Source organism: Dipodomys spectabilis, unplaced genomic scaffold, assembly GCF_019054845.1.
Source record: "Dipodomys spectabilis isolate Male_0828 unplaced genomic scaffold, ASM1905484v1 ptg000200l, whole genome shotgun sequence".
Lineage (NCBI taxonomy): Eukaryota > Metazoa > Chordata > Mammalia > Rodentia > Heteromyidae > Dipodomys > Dipodomys spectabilis.
In genome coordinates this window covers 2,734,777-2,751,055 of record NW_024870877.1, presented here as the reverse complement: position 1 = coordinate 2,751,055, position 16,279 = coordinate 2,734,777, and the positions used below count along the sequence as shown (strand labels likewise).

Below are 16,279 nucleotides of genomic sequence, written 5' to 3'. Positions count from 1 at the left end.
TCCCACATGCCATTGTGACATCACCAACTCCTTGGGACATCTCAAATCTATTGCAACCTCCTCATCAGTATGGCGTCACCAATTGTGACATCAAAACATTATTATAACGTGATGTTGAGATATCACATTGTCATTGTGAAATCAGTGTCCCATTGGGTTTTCACATAGTATGACCTCATACTATGAAGCTTCTTCTATCACCTGGTATCCTCATATTGAATTAAGAGTAATTGAAATTGGATATATCATTCTGATATTATAAAGTGTGACATCACAAAACCATTGTGACCTCATCAAAAACCCAATGGGACATCTCATTTCCATTGTGATATTATGAATCACAGTGTGCCTTCTATAGCTATTATGACCTCTTACCACCTTTGAAAACACACATGACCTCTATGACATCACAGAACATTTTTGTATCCATATCCTCATGGGAAACTATTGACAACTGACATCAGACATACCATTAAAATACAAAAAAATTCTTTCTGACATCATCATAATTGTGACATCATGTTGACATTATGACAACATCAGCTCATTTTGACATGTAAAACTACAATGACATCATAGCACTGTAACATTATATTGTCATTCTGATATCATAGACACGTTGTGTTTGCCCTTTATGTTATTTGATTCTATATCTAATGTGGCATGTTGGTTGATATCAGAAACCCATTGTGAGTTCATGACCATTGTGATATCATGGTGCCTTAGTAGCATCACGTTGCCATTGTGATGTCACATTGACAAATTGATGTCACAAAGGGATATTAATGTCACAAAGGTTATGACATCACACTGAGTTTCTGATATCCACCCACATGCCACATTTCAAATACAATGAAATCACAGATTAGGCATTCATAATGTGACTATGATGCCACAATGACATAATGGAAAATGCTATAATGTCATTGTCATTTTGTGATGTCACCATAAGCTAAAGATATCATAACAACAATGTGATATCATACTGGTTATGACGCCACACAGGGTTTATAATGTTACAATGGTTATGAGGTCACAATGTGTTTCTGATATCAACTGATATGCCACATTTAAAATAGAATGAAATCATAGGATATACATTCACAATGTGTCTATGACAGCAAAATGGCAATGCAATGTCATAATGCCATGATGTCACTGTAGCTTGGTGATATCACCATGAGCTGAAGGTGTCATAACGACAGTCTGATGTCACATTGGTGATGATGTCACAAAGGGGTTGTGATGTCACAGTGGCAAGTCAGATCTTAATTGCCATGAGTTTATAATGTGGATATGAGAATGAAATCACAATGACATACACAAATGAACTGTGATGACACAAAGGCAATTTTTTTTTCAAAAGTGCTAAAGTTCCTAACAGGTTTCAGTTGTCAAAATGTTAATGATATAAAAATGCTCTCAGCAGTCCTCCTTGATACTTACAAGGCTGTGATAGGAGGATCATGGTCAAAGTCACCCTAGGCAGGAAAGTCCTTGAGACTCCTGTCCAAATTATGCCAACAAAACCAGAAGTAAAGCCATGTAGCTCCATTGGTAGAGGGCTAGCCTTGATCAAAAGCAGCTCACAGACTGTGCCCAGATCCTGAGTTCAAGGTCCATGACTAGCAACAAACAGACATAAACAACAATCTGTGCAGCCATCCGGCTAAAGCAAGTAACCTTCTTGTCCCCAAGTGGATTGAACAGAGTTCCCTGGGAAAGGGGCTACCATCATCTTGACTCCACCCATTCTGCCTGCATCACAGGATTCCAGCCACACCCTCATTCTTTCATGGTTCTTTCTGACCAATGGGATACAAGAATGGTGGCCAGTTGGTTGACACCACTACCAGCAGTTGAGGTAGAGGTAGCTGAGTGATGAGCAAGAGATTCGAGGCCTATGAGGAGAGGCCTTGCTCAGGCCCACCATGTGCCCGCCTGCACTCCGGCCCCCTCCTCCTCTTCCCCGTGGCACAGCATTTCAAACCTGGTGCTGCTGGCTAAAACCCATGTTGCTTCTTGGATTCCTCAGACAATGGTGCAATGGTGCACCTCTAGCCAGCTTGTTGCCCTGACCAGATCCTGGCACCCTTGTCCTCTGCTCTGGGCCTGATGTCGACCATACCACTGCCATTGCTGTTCGCCCCACCTGGAGCAGCTGCCAACAGATTTTGCCAGCAGCACATGTGAGTGGTGGCCACACAGGCCCACTCCCTGCGACCCCATATCACCCCCCCCTCCTGACCAGGACCCGCACCTCCCCTGTGCCCCACAGTCTGGCCCACGCCCTGCCATAAATGTGCCCCAGGAGTGGGGGTGGGTGTTGACCCGAGGATCCCATCCCCATATCCAGTGTCTAGTGTCCCAGGAAATGGGGAGATGCAGGGTTGGGTGAGGAGTGGACGCCACAGAGCCCCTGACCTGGAGCAGTGGGAGAAACACAGCCGCACATCTGCACCCTTCCTTTCCCTGGTGGGAACCTGGTGGGGAGCAGCATGTCCACACCTGCCTTCTGGGGTCTTTTCCCTTTTTCTGGGGATGGGAGGCTTTGAATGCAGAAGATAGACCCCCCTTTCTGTGTGAACCCTTGTCTTCTGTGCTTGATCATCCTTTCACCTGAAGACAGAGAGACAGAGAGACAGAGAGAGAGATCATCTTTCTCCTTGTACAGCCTGACTCTGCTCAGGTGAGTGATCAGTTGGCAAATTGCAGGTGCTGCATGGATGAGTCTTCTGTCACCAGTCTGGATGTGTGTGTGTGTGTGTGTGTGTGTGTGTGTGTGTGTGTGTGTGTAGATGTGAGTGGTAACAAGGAGGCTGAATGCTTTGGTAACTTCTACCTGCTATCTTTTGGGCATGCATGGGCTTCATAGCTGAGGTCTGGGATCCTGGAAGGGTGAGACGCTTGAACAGGACACAGCACTGTTAAATTACAAGAACAAGGGATCTGTGTGCCCTGGAACTGTACTCCCTTGGGCCTGGTTGTTGGGAGTGGGAGCTTGGGAGGACCTAGGAGTGAAGCCTGCAGGGGATGGCTTCCCTGGAGGACAGAGAGCAAGTCCAACACTTAGTAAAGATATGAGTCCTGCTAGTATGGAGTGCAACAGCTTAGGTCAGATTCTGGGTCTTATCATCATGACCTCTGATGGGCAAGGAGAACCCTATTTTAAATCTTGAGCTGTGATCTTCAGATCTCAACCTCCTGAGTACCTAGGATTATTGGCATGAGCCTCTGGCACTGTGACTCTGGTTCTTTTTGGTATATTAGGGTTCGACCTAAAGGCTTTGGGCTTGCCAGTCAGGTCTTCTACCAGCTTTTCTGTCTTGGGCATTTCTGAGATGGAGACTTAATATATGCTCAGGCTGGGGTGGATCACAGTCCTCCTGTATGTGACAGGCATGATCCACCAGGGTTGGTCCTCTGTAGTTGGGATGGTAGACATGTAGTGCCACGCTCAGTCATTGGTTTAGATGGATTGTCACAAACTCAGTCCACAGCAGCCCATTTTTGACCACAGGTGAAGCTCTGGGTTGGGCCTCAACCGTTGGACTTCAATCTCCTCATGGGACAGTTTTGAGAAAACAAGGGATTAATACAAAGGGATCTCAAGAGCAGGGGCAGGCACAGAGGGAGGGGCCGTCAGATACGGTTCTTGGCAGTTCTGTGAGTATATGAAAGAAAATACCCGGAAAGATCTCAGATGGTTTTGTGTTATTAATGTTGTGACAGGTGTGGGATTATGAAACAAAACATGACTCTCTTTCTTTAATACCCAATCCCCATGAGGAATGGGATACTTCACTTTGTTCAGTTTTGAAGCTGGGGAAACTGAGGCACAGAGAAGCTGAGTGACCTACTTATGACTCCCAGCTGACAGGAAGCTCAGTCTGACTTCTCTGCCGTGCTCCCTAAGACAATGGGTGCTATTCATCCCACTTCTTGTGGTGGGAAGTCCATTTCTTTTCAGTCGTGGGGCTTGAACTCTGGGCCTGGGGCAGCTCCCTGAGCTCGCAGCTCAAAGCTAGCACTCTACCACTTGAGTCACAGAACCACTTCCAGTTTTCTAGTGGTTCTTTGGAAATAAGAATCTCACAGGTGTTCCTGCCAGGGCTGGCTATAAGCCACAATCCTCATATCTCTGCCTCCACTGTACTTAGGATTACAGGCCTGAGCAACAGGTACCTGGCTTAAGTGTAATTCTGACTTTCTTTCTTTTCTCTCTCTCTCTCTCTCTCTCTCTCTCTCAGGAACTGATTGAATGGGTGCTGGAGGAGTTGGCCCAGCATTCTCAATGTGGTTGGAACCAAGGTGGCCCTCTCATTCTGGAGATGGGCTGTGGGTCAGGAGCTGTCTCGCTCAGTCTGTTGTACCCTCTGTGCCCTGGCTAGACCGTGACAGTTATTCATTGTCTATCTAGCCTTACTGGATTCAGTACTGTGATCAATGCCCTTTTCTAGCAAAAATTTCTGGCTAAAATTATGATACATAGTTATGGAATGAAAATTTAATGCCATCTTAAGAGAGTCATTTAGTGTTCTGGGAATGTGGCTTCATGGTAAAGTGATTATCTAGCATGCATGAAACCCTGGGTTCAATTCCTCAGTAACACATAAACAGAAAAAGAAACACTGGAAGTGGTCCTGTGCCTCAAGTGGTAAAGGGTTAGAATTGAGAGAAAAAAAAAAGCTGAGGAATAATTCCCAAGCGCTGAGTTTCAGCCCCAGGACTACCAAAACAACAAGAGCAACAACAACAATGAACATTTAGTTAGTAAATGCAAAATAAAGAACCCAAACTTGGAATATATAATTGTTCCTTCCATACTAATACTTGACAATAGTCCCTAATTCATGTGCTTTACCTATATTAGGATACTGTGTTGAAAAATAGTTTTGTTCATTAGGTCAGGGCAATTAATGCCAGGAATGTGCTTAGATGTAAGGTGTAGATTAATTCTGGAAATTCACATATTCCAGGATTTTGTGAGGGGTCACTGCTAATCACAATGAGGAGGGTAGTCTAAGTGAGATTTGGAAATCATTTTGGCCAATCATAGCACCAAAAAGGTAGAGGCTAATTAACAGTCGTGACAGAAGAGAAGGAATAACACCAGATGGAAGGAAAAAAATGATAGTAGCTAAGGTATAGCAGAAACAGTCATAGAGAACCATTTTTGGTTATTGAAGAACTAGTTATCAACTAGGCTTATTCCTCATTGTTTTAGCATTTTAAATCTCTTAGGCTAGATAAATGTGTCTCCTTCTATGCTGTTCTTTCATACCTGATATCCTTTGCTTTCTGAAAATCTGTCTTTCTATATTTCTCTATGAACATTTCCTAATACTAAATACACCTACACAGATGTCACAGGATGCTAATGTAAGGGTCCCATAGCTCATGAGTCATTAATGTAACAAAATGGAAATGGAGGAGATATTTATTGCTACCTCAATTTTTCTGAAAAGCTGCAATGTCATCATTTGGTTCAAATTTCCATTCTTTGTCTACATAGTGTCATTAAGTGCACATAAATGCAAATATGTGCCGGGTGCTGGTGGCTCTTGCCTGTAATCCTAGCTAAAACCAGAGGATTGTGATTCAAATCCAGCCTGGTCAGGAAAGTCCATGAAACACTTATCTTCAATTAGCCACCAGAAACCCAGAAGTGGTGCTGTAGCTAAAGTGGTACAGCATTCAAGTTGAGCTGAAGAGCTGAGAGACAGTGCTCAGGATCAGTGTTCAATCCTCACAATCAAAAAAAAAGTGCAAATATGGCTTTAAGTTTCCCCCAAAGTAATGATTAAGTCAATAGTAATCTTCCCAAAGGATTCAGTGCACCTACTTTTGCTGAGTTATTTAAGTTATGGCTTCTTTGATGAACATATTCTCTTCTTTAAAAATTGTCAAATATTAGCTTTATCATAAACTTCATCTAATATTTCTTGGTTCAAAAGAGAAGTCCAAACAGTTGTGGTCACTTAGCTTTCTTACTGTCTTAGTTCAAAGCCAACCAGGCAGGAGAGTCTGTCAAACTCTTATCTGAAATTAAACACCAAAAAACCAGAAATGGAGTTTTGGCTCAAGCAGTTGTGTACTAGCTTTGGGGGAAGGTCGGAAAGAAACACAACTGTTCAGGGACAGGGTCCAGCCTTTGAGTTCAAGCCCCAGAACTAGCACAAAGCAAACAAACAAGCAAACAACACAAACCCTGGGTATTTCTTTGGGACTCTCCTTAAAGGAGTAGTGGTCCGATAAGAGGCTGGTTTTGCTGATCATACTCTGGATCCTGCTTTTTTGAAATCTTTATTGCTATGGAAAACTGAGGACCAGACTAAAGGAATTGATAACTGACTCCTGCAACAAGAGAATCATCTCAGGAGTGAAACATCCATCCATAAGACACTTCAAAACCTCCATATCTTTGTTTATTTGCAGTAGAACACTTTTAAAACAAAGTTATTTCCTTGTGTTATGCTGGCCTTCAAATGGCATATTGTTTCCTTTTGTAATACTCTCAACTACAAGTTTACAGACAAGTTTTATATGAATAAAGAACACACTCAAAATTGTCAGGGAGAAAGTTTCCTTCAAGCCTTGAATTCTTTTCTTGTACAGTAAAAAGGAAAGCAAAAGTTAACTTGAACTTTGTCATTCCTCTATGCTCAATTCATCTCCTGAGATCAATTTCCACATCTAGTAACAGTTACTTCGGCTTATTTCCAGTAACAATCTATGGTGCTGCTCCAGAAAAAAAATGAATGTTTTCTGGCTTCATTGAAATAGCACAAGGACACTTTTGGACATGAGGTAACACGTGTTTCAGAGACAACTTAGTAAGGAGAAAATATGAAATTAAAATTGCTTATGAATACTTTTTTCATGAGTACATTTTGTTCAAAGTTCTTAAGTGATCTGTAAATTATGGTGAATTTTAAATGGGAGAAGGTTCTCAGATCATTTTTTGTGAGTGTATGTGCTGTGCATTAATTTCCCAAGTGTACACGAGTGAACAGTAAGAGAAACAATAGCAATAATAGGAAAGAGAAGTTCTGTGTTTATATAAAAGGCTTCAGTAAAATATAGAACACTCTACAAATAAGACAACATTGAAACAATAAAGCCAAGTCCAGTATGTAGATTTATGGGAGTGATATAGAGAAAGTATTACTTGTATGTGGAAGATGAAGCCACTTCCATTCTAAATCACGCTTTATAAACACGTAATTTTGTAAAAAGGAGAATGGAAGAATGATTGTTTCCAATGCAAGTCACGTATGAGAGAATGGACTTAACTGGAAAAAAATAGGAATTATACTAGCAATGAATCTGGTGGCTAAGATCACATTTCTTTTTTTTTCCTTTTCTTAAATTCTTTTTGTAGTTGTTGGTCATGGTACTTGAAGTCTGGGACTGGGCACTGTCCTTCCGCAACACAGCTCAAGGCTAGTGTTCTTCCACTTGAGCCACAGTGCCACTCCCAGTTTTCTGGTAGTTATTGGAGAAAAGAGTCTCCAGGACTTTCCTACCTGGGTTGGCTTTAAACCCCAATCCTCAGATCTCACCACACCCAGCTTAGGACCACATTTCTAACATTGTATACTCAAGATATGTAATGTATATGTTCATCTATCTTTATATTAATTCTTGAGTTAAAAATCTGGGCTACAGGTTAGACTTAACACTCACAAAAGTGTTTGTAGTTTAAAAGTTGATACTCCTGGAAAAATAAAACCTAAAAAGATAAAGGAGTCTGAGAAGTTCAATTTGCATCCAGCCTGGCAGAACAGGCTTTGAGACACTACCTACAATTAAACAGCCAAAAGCTGGAATACTAGTCATGAGCAAGATTGCTGAATAAGATCATGAGGTTTTTGCATACATACATACAAACATACACATACACACAAAGGGATTTATATGTGCACACAAAAATACACAGATGAAACAACTCTCAGAATATGTAGAAAAGTTAGAAAACAATAGAAAATATGTCCTGAGTAAGACTAGAATCAAGTGATAATTTTTAATATTAGAAAGCCCTCCAGTGAACTTTCCCTAAAAAAGTTGAGAATATTATATAGGTAGGAATCAGTGATAGTAAGAGAGTCAAGCAACGTTATTAACGGGATAGGATCCATGGAGGAATGAATCAGGGAACCCTGTAGGTGCATATAAAAATGTTCATCTCTTGTGTGAATTGTTAGAACATCTTTGAAAATAGTACATAAACAGTCTGAGCAGTCAGTCTAATGGATAAGATCATAGGAAAAGTTCAGAATTGCGAGTCTGTTTCTAGAGTAAATAAACAAACTATGGCAGGACAATGTGATACAAGCCTTGAATTCTAGCACTTCGTCAGGAGATTAGAGAATGGAATTACATTGCGATACCTTCCCTGGACCAGGTAGAACAACTTTGTCTCAATAAAACAAACCAAACAACAAAAAAGGAATACACAGTTGGAATTTGGGGCTAATTTTCTCATTATGTTTTGAGAAGTCAAGTTTCCTATTGAAATACAAATCATATATATCCTCATTTGTGTTTTAAATGCTCTCTTATTACAGAACATTCTAGATGCAAAATGGCTCATTATTTCCGTCCAAAAATTTGCAAAACTAAGTAAGCACCATTCTGTTGGATCCCAAAGAAATGTTGAAGGATTACAAAAGCTTAAGCCTGGAGAAATAGCAAAGTTCATCTAATGTAGTACTTTGTAGACCTTGTTAAATTAGAATTTAGATTTAAGATATGTATTTTTGTTTTGTTTGTAATTCTATATTCTATAGGATACTACAAAATTCTTTTTAAGTAGAGGGATTAATGGACAAATTCACAAATGATTCTTGCATTCTATTTTCCTAGAATATTCTTTCAAGAGAGTTATAATTAGAACATAGTTAATAGATAATTCCCACAGTTCATGTATACCGTGTAAATGTGAATAATCTAGACAGAGTTGCTAACAAATGGATGATATTAATTTATAAATTTAGAAAAACAGCAATTTTTGAGGGTTTGCTTTAAAATGGTATGAAGAGAGTAGTTGTGTGACATCTTTTTTCAACCTCTAAGTAACACAGGAAGCCATTTCCTTATTTATGTGCCTTTGTATACATTGAGAAAAATGCTAGGTTTGGGGTTTGTACTCAACTTTGTTTTTGTTTTATTGGTTTGCCTAGAGCTTGAACTCTTGGCCTGGACAGTGTCTCTGAGTCTGTTTATGCTCAAGGCTCATGCCCTACCACTTCAACCTCAGTGCCACTTGTGTCTGGCTTTTGCGGAGAAGTATATTGGAGATAAGATTCTAAGAAACCTTCCTGCCAATGTGGGCTTTGAACCATAATTTTCCAATCTTAGCTTCCTGAATATCCATGATAATTAAAAAAGTATAAATATAAATAATATTTGCAAGTGATCTGATCTCAAGAATACCAGTGGAGGAAAAATTATGCAGCTCAGGTTATTGTGGTGTTCTTTCCAGAACACGGAGGGCATCACATTAGCAGAGGTGTAGTATTTTTCACAATAGAGAAAAGCTATTCATGATATGAATTAAGGAATTTTAGGCTGCCCCTTACAAGTTGGAAACTGTTGGGCTAGGATGACTTCCTGGCATAAATCTTGGGATTGATAGTCATAGAAATAACAGCTTACTCTGATAAAAAATATTGCTTACTCTTGACGAATTAATTATTACAGATGCTTCATAGTTTTATCCTCTACCAGAATGTGGCTATTTTTCTATTGACTTCTCAATCTGTACACTCCATTGGAAACTGCATCTATTGCAGAATTTTATAACATGCATAAAAGTACTGTTTTGAATCTCTAACGTATGGAATGTTGAGAATTTAAAAATGAGTAATTATGAGTAGTTATTTTGAAGAAAATATATACTCTGTCCCCTTAACAAATTATTTAATTTTAAAAGTTATGGGTTTCCATAGCATTAAAGTGTTTTTCTGTTTTAGAATGAGAAAGTAATAAATTTATTCTTTTTTGAAAAATTCGGCAATTATATTATGAAAATATTTTCTAGTTGGATAAAAATCACGTTTATGACCCTCTGATAAAAACGAGGTAATCAATTTGAATTAGATGTCAAATAGAATTGATTTTTAAAATATTGCTACATAAAGAATAATATTTACTGTGCCAATACAGTAAAATTACATTTTATGCAGCTTATTTTTTCAATTTTATTATCAAATTGATGTACAGTGAGGTTAGAGTAATTGTAAGGTAGTGAAAAAAAAACATTTCAAACTTATTAGACCTCCTTCATTTTTCTCACATTTTTCCTTCAGCCCTTCACCCCTCACAAGTTATAAGGTACATTTCCAACATATTGTCTTGTGAGTGTTGCTATTGTATTGGTTTTCACTTTGTCTTTTGTCTCACCATTTTGCTTTTCCTCTTCCCTTTCCTATTTAAGGTAAATTCATACACAATACAAAATCAAATACAGCAGGAATGAACTATAGGGGAAAAACCCAAAGAAAACAAGTCACTTAGTTCATCAAAAACAACAACCACAAATGAAAAAAAATCTGGTTCCATATCTTGGAATTCATTTTGCTTAGCATCAGCTTATATGGCTATATATACGCAGTACAAAGCTACTGGACACTATATCATGAAAAGAGCATGTTAACTTTTGGATGGTAAAAGTGGAAATAGGATTGGTGAATTCGCGGATCTGATAAAGGAATTTCAAGAGTTTTAAAGTTATGACAGGTAAATTTGAATTGTTCAAAATTTTTAAAAACTTAGCCTATTAAGAAAATTTAAAATTTCCTGGGAGAATACGCTTTCATGCAAAGAAATCCACGGAGACTTAGTAGAGAGGAAGCAATATGGGTGAAGATGGCTCTTTTTCACACTAAACAAACAAACCTCAGAAACGTTGCTGTAAATCCGCTTGGTTCCCTTGGAATTATCCTTACCCAGGAAATATATTCTCACTGTGTGAAACAAGGTTGTAGTTGAATTTAAATTCAAGTTCTTAAAAAAATAAGACATCAAAATTTGTGAATTTACCTTTAATTACCAAACAGTAATTCTCTGAAAAAGATAATTTGAGTCAAAATATTTAGGGAGAAAGTGCCCTCCAAAATGCAAGAAGGTGTTGGGTTTACACATTTCTGTTTGTAACATTTTCCACAATGTCTTTGCATTTGAAGCAGTGAAACAGAAAAAAATCTGATTATATAATTCAAACCAATGATTTCACATTTCTAAGTGGCTCACAAAAAATAATACCCTTAAAAACATGAGATAGTGAAGACTTCTCTTATTACATAAGCCAAAATGTTTTGGGTTCAGAAAAGAATTGAGCAAATGGTAAAGGTAAGAAAACATAGTTCTTAGAAGCCCTACCTAAGCGTATTGGCTTTAGCAGTGAAGGAAGTCCAAATTTTTTTTTAAATTGTATTAATATTTTTTGGAGGGTCCGGTCATGGGGCCTGAACTCTGGGCCTGGGTGCTGTCCTTCAGGTCTTCAGGTCAAGGCTAGCGCTCTACCACTTGAGCCACAACACCAATTTCGGCTTTTTTTCTTTTTGCGTATGTGGTGCTGAGGAATCAAACCCAGGGTCTCAGGCATTCAAGGCAAGCACTCTACCAAAGAGCCAACTTCCCAGCCCTAAATTGTGTTAATATTTTACTATCTAAAGTGATTTTACAGAGCCGATTTGGCTCACTACAATGCCGAACAGATTGAATGGGGACATGAAAATACATTCCACATCCAAATGAGGCAAATTAAAGAGTTTTCAAAGACAAATCATGAAGATGTAACAGTGGTGGAGCCCATGTAGTCCTTCAGCTTCACTAGACTTGAAGCCAAGATGCTGTGATTAATTGGAAATCAGGCAAGAGCTAAGAGGAGGACATAGAAGCAGGACATAGAAGCATTGTCCTTTTGTAACAGACACTGTCTTTCCAGGTATAGGTGATTTAACTCTACTCTCCTCCATACATCTTGGTGAACAAATGCAAGACCAAGAGAAAAATAATCTATTGAAATAATTTTGCATAGAATAACTTCATTGTTCCTGATATGGTATCTAAGGAGAGTCTTACGATAGAAGATAAAAGTGCAGTATTTTTCAGTTTCCTCTAACCATTTTCTTAGCAAAATATATCTTTTAGGTTAGAATTGATTGAACCAAAAAGTGATGGAATACTTATGTTTGTGGGAACTTTAGACAAAAGAAGACTTTCAAGGTAAAAGAAAAAAGAAAATATACAGCCAAATATTTGTGATCACAGCTTCTTGGACTGTTTTCTGGAGACAAAGTTTTACATTAGATTTCTTCTCACTGACATAGATGTTGTTTCATGGCAACCAAATGCAAGAGGGAAGTTTAATAGACTCGCCTGGCCAATTAATCAGCATGAAAGAAGAAAATGGCAAATAATATTTAATGAATTACTTTGACCAATTACTTTGCCAGAAGAAAGAAGGAAAAATATAATTCAAAATCAATTGACTTAAAAGCATAAAGAAAGCGTAGTGAAGAAAGATTAGAGAAAATATAGAGGATTGTTTTCTTTCCAGTGGAGTAACGCGTTCTTGATCTTGTTTCTTCCATTCTATCTTCACAAGCTAACAAGTGTGTCTCACGACTGGATTATCCAGTTCAGACAGAGAACTCCTAGAAGAAAGATACTATTTGCAGCAGATGTAGGTGATTTATAACCTTAGACAATCTATTTAAATCTGTTCAAAATTCTCTCCTATCCCAAACTTCTCTCTTTGGACAGTGTTGTTTGCTTTTCCCAAGACTACCCTTCATTAACTGCTTAAAATTTTGGGAGGAAATATTCATACTCTCTAGAGATTTCTGGTTGGTTGTGATTTTTGTGTGTTTTTGTTTTTTGTTGTGTTTTTAAACTGAATTTCAAAAGGTTGTGCAAGTGTGTTACAATTAAATATATCCATCTAATTGTCCATTGCTCTTGGATCAGAGTCACTCCTTCCATCATTCTCAACTAAATGCTTCTCCAATATTTATTTCAGATTTACCACTTCTTTTATCATATGTGTACATTGAGTATTCTAGCTGTACTTGCCCCTTGTTCAATTTTCATTCATTCTATGTCTTTACTATAATTTCTTTCTGCTTTCAACTTCCTGATAGTCATCCTGTTAAACTGTCTATTAATACTTTGAAAGGTTTATATACATTTCATGGAGTTTCCATTCTGCATATGCTTGAACTGATGTCAGCTTATATTTCCATAATTCATTCATCTGCAGTAACAATTTGCAAGACTGGAGACGTGAAGCACCTAAACATGATTTTATTCTCATCCATTTGGAAGATTAATCTTCAGCCAAAAAGAAAGTTAAAAAATGCATAGAATGTACTCCTAGCTACCAATTTTTATAAATGGCTTTGTACAGTGGTGTGATTGTTTTATTTTACATGGTATAATATTTTTACTACCTATAAGTTTTGGAAAAAGAAGAAAACTAAAATTTATTCCTATCGAGGAATGTGATAGAAATAGAAGACAGATTTTGTTTGTCATATCTCTGATGAGTACCCATATTCAAGACTTAAAGTCATATTTCTCCCTATGTTAGACAGATAGGGAAAACATAATATTACATATGATAAGACAACTATTTGTGACGTTTTAAAATGTACCTTATTAAATGATGACATTTACTTTTTTAGCAAACGTTTTGGTTTTAAATTTGGCAGGCTGATCTATTTAACACTTTTCTGGAAGGCTCCTACTGAAAAACACAAATTGTGGTTGGTACTATTTCTAGATTTAATGAATGGTTGAACGTGTTTGGCATTAGTGCTGGGTAAATAATTCAACTCTATTGTAACTTGCTCCCTACACTTGAAAAACTTGTAATGTCACTAAATATCATCTACTTGTCAAATGTTATTTTGGCGAATGTGATTTTAAAAAGTTAATTTGTAAAGGAATAACTTTCAGGAGATTAAATGTAGATTTAATCATTGGTTTGAGAGTGACATTTTATACCACTGAACCATGTTGTACTGATGTCCCAGTGTTTTGAAGCACTAAGGATCTTCTCAATGTTTTTCTGAATTATATTTGAACTCTAAGTAAATTTTTCTGGGACTTGGTAGACCAATTATGGATCTATCCTTCCAGGAACTATTTTTTGGTCCACTTATGCTGGACTAAAATCTTTCATTAATCATAGGGGAGGGGTATTAAAAATAATCTTATGACACCTTGTGAACTTGTTCACTGATATGGGCTGGCCATCTGTAAGTTGAATATTTGAATCATAGTACATACTCTCAAATTTTGTGATCTCATCTTTCATTTTAAGTTGCCTTGCATTTCACAATTTCTTACTGCTAAATCCTGTATCTCAAGGAATTGGGGCCCTGAAATATAGGAAATGAGAAATTGAAATGGGTCTTCAATTACTTTGTTGCATGTTGCATGGGCCTATGTGAGAAGTCTTGCCCTTGTTATCTGATGATGCAGGTAACTGGTACCTGGGATCCTAGGAATCATTGGGTCATACAGAAGAATAATATTTGTTAGACATCTTATCAGAAAAATTTGGGCATAATCAGTAGGGATGCTTCAGAAATATGGAGAAAAGCAGTTTGGGATCAGTGAATTAAAACAATAAACAGAGAAGCAGAGTAAAATCCCTTATAGATTAGAGGAAAACAAAATTGTTTTTTACCATGTGAATTCAGAAGACCAAGAACAGTTAGAATGTATCACAAGTTTATACCAAAGACACTGCGTTGATACTTTTTATATTCTAATATACATTTTAAACCTAATTATTTTATTCCAATTCTATTTATTGGAATAAATAAATTTTAATTTATTTGTGAAATTATCAACTAATTCTAGTAAGTTTCATTGTGTGAAATATAAAATCAGCACATATAAATATAAAATATATAACTATATGTAATATAAGAAAAAAGACACATGTTTTGCATTGTTCTGTTGTGGGTACAGTATCAAAGGCATCTCTGTTTTAAAGTATTATTACATTATCTCTACCTCAGTGTTAGATAGAGTTGGACCTAAAGCTTTACCATTTGTAGATTTACAGCCTGTAGGCTAGAGAAAACACTGTGATTAAAACATTACCAATTTAAGGCCTAATAATGAGAAGAAACATCTGGACTTCTCCTGCAACTATGAAAATATTTGGTGATAGAAATGCAGTAGTGTAACTTCCTGCCTGGTAGGATGGTAGACAGGCCAGGATATTAAGTAATCATGAATATGATCAATTTTTTCACCTTCTTGGCTTTAGTTACTTTTAAAATGTTAGATATAATAAACAATTATATTTTGATAAAATACCTTCTAGTCGGAACAGTTATGACTGAACTGTTCATCTCTCTATGATCCCTTGTAACTAAGATTAGTGTTGTTCAAGTAAAACAATCTATTGCTGTCAGGGTAAGATATTCTGATTGGTCTGTTCCTACATGGAAGAAGAATAAAGGGTCAGGTAGACATTTGTGCCAGTAAGACCTCACTTGGGAAAATGTCAGCTGCAGAAGGTTAGAAGTAGCTCTTAAGCAAGGCTTACTTTGAATTCATTAGCTCCACAAAGGTAATTCAGTTGGATCAATTAGTACATGAAAAAGCCATCACCTTTGGACCTAGCAATAAATTATTGAAAGTATGATCAAATTCCAAATGAAAAAGACTTAAAATTGTCATTGACAAAAAAATTTGCAAATGTGAGCATTAAGATGAACAATATATTTTTTTCCACTATTCACAGAATTTTAGGGAAATAAGATCAGTAGCATTGTCAGGAACAATATAGTTTCCTTATTACAAGTAGGGAACCGTGGATATAAATCTGTATAAAGATTGCATCATTAACTACTTAAATTTAGAAGATACTACATGCTTCAGCAGCACGTATTCCCAAATTACAATACAGAGATTAACATGGCAATTGCACAAGAATGATATGAAAATTTGTGAAGTATTCTGTATTTTTCATTCTTCAGATGCAAGAAATGAAAAACAGTTATTAAAAAGTTGATTACAAAATAACAAGTGTAACAACACACGTAATTCATATAATTAAATTTAGTTTGACATCAGTGTATTAAATCTTCACCTCAGAAAGGGGTTTACATACCATAAACTTTACAAAACTTTTGAAATTAGACAACATTGTCATTTTATCCCAATGAAAAAAAATATTAGGACCGAGGAAAAAAAGGAATCTAAAACTTTCTATATGGAATACAATCTGAAAGAACACATTATACAA

At 37.2% G+C, this 16,279-nt stretch overlaps 1 pseudogene; it reads left to right on the top strand.

The window, feature by feature from the left end:
* Positions 1–15,903: 15,903 nt before the first annotated feature.
* Positions 15,904–16,000, top strand: LOC122121999 (annotated as a pseudogene).
* The last annotated feature ends 279 nt before the right edge of the window (positions 16,001–16,279 follow it).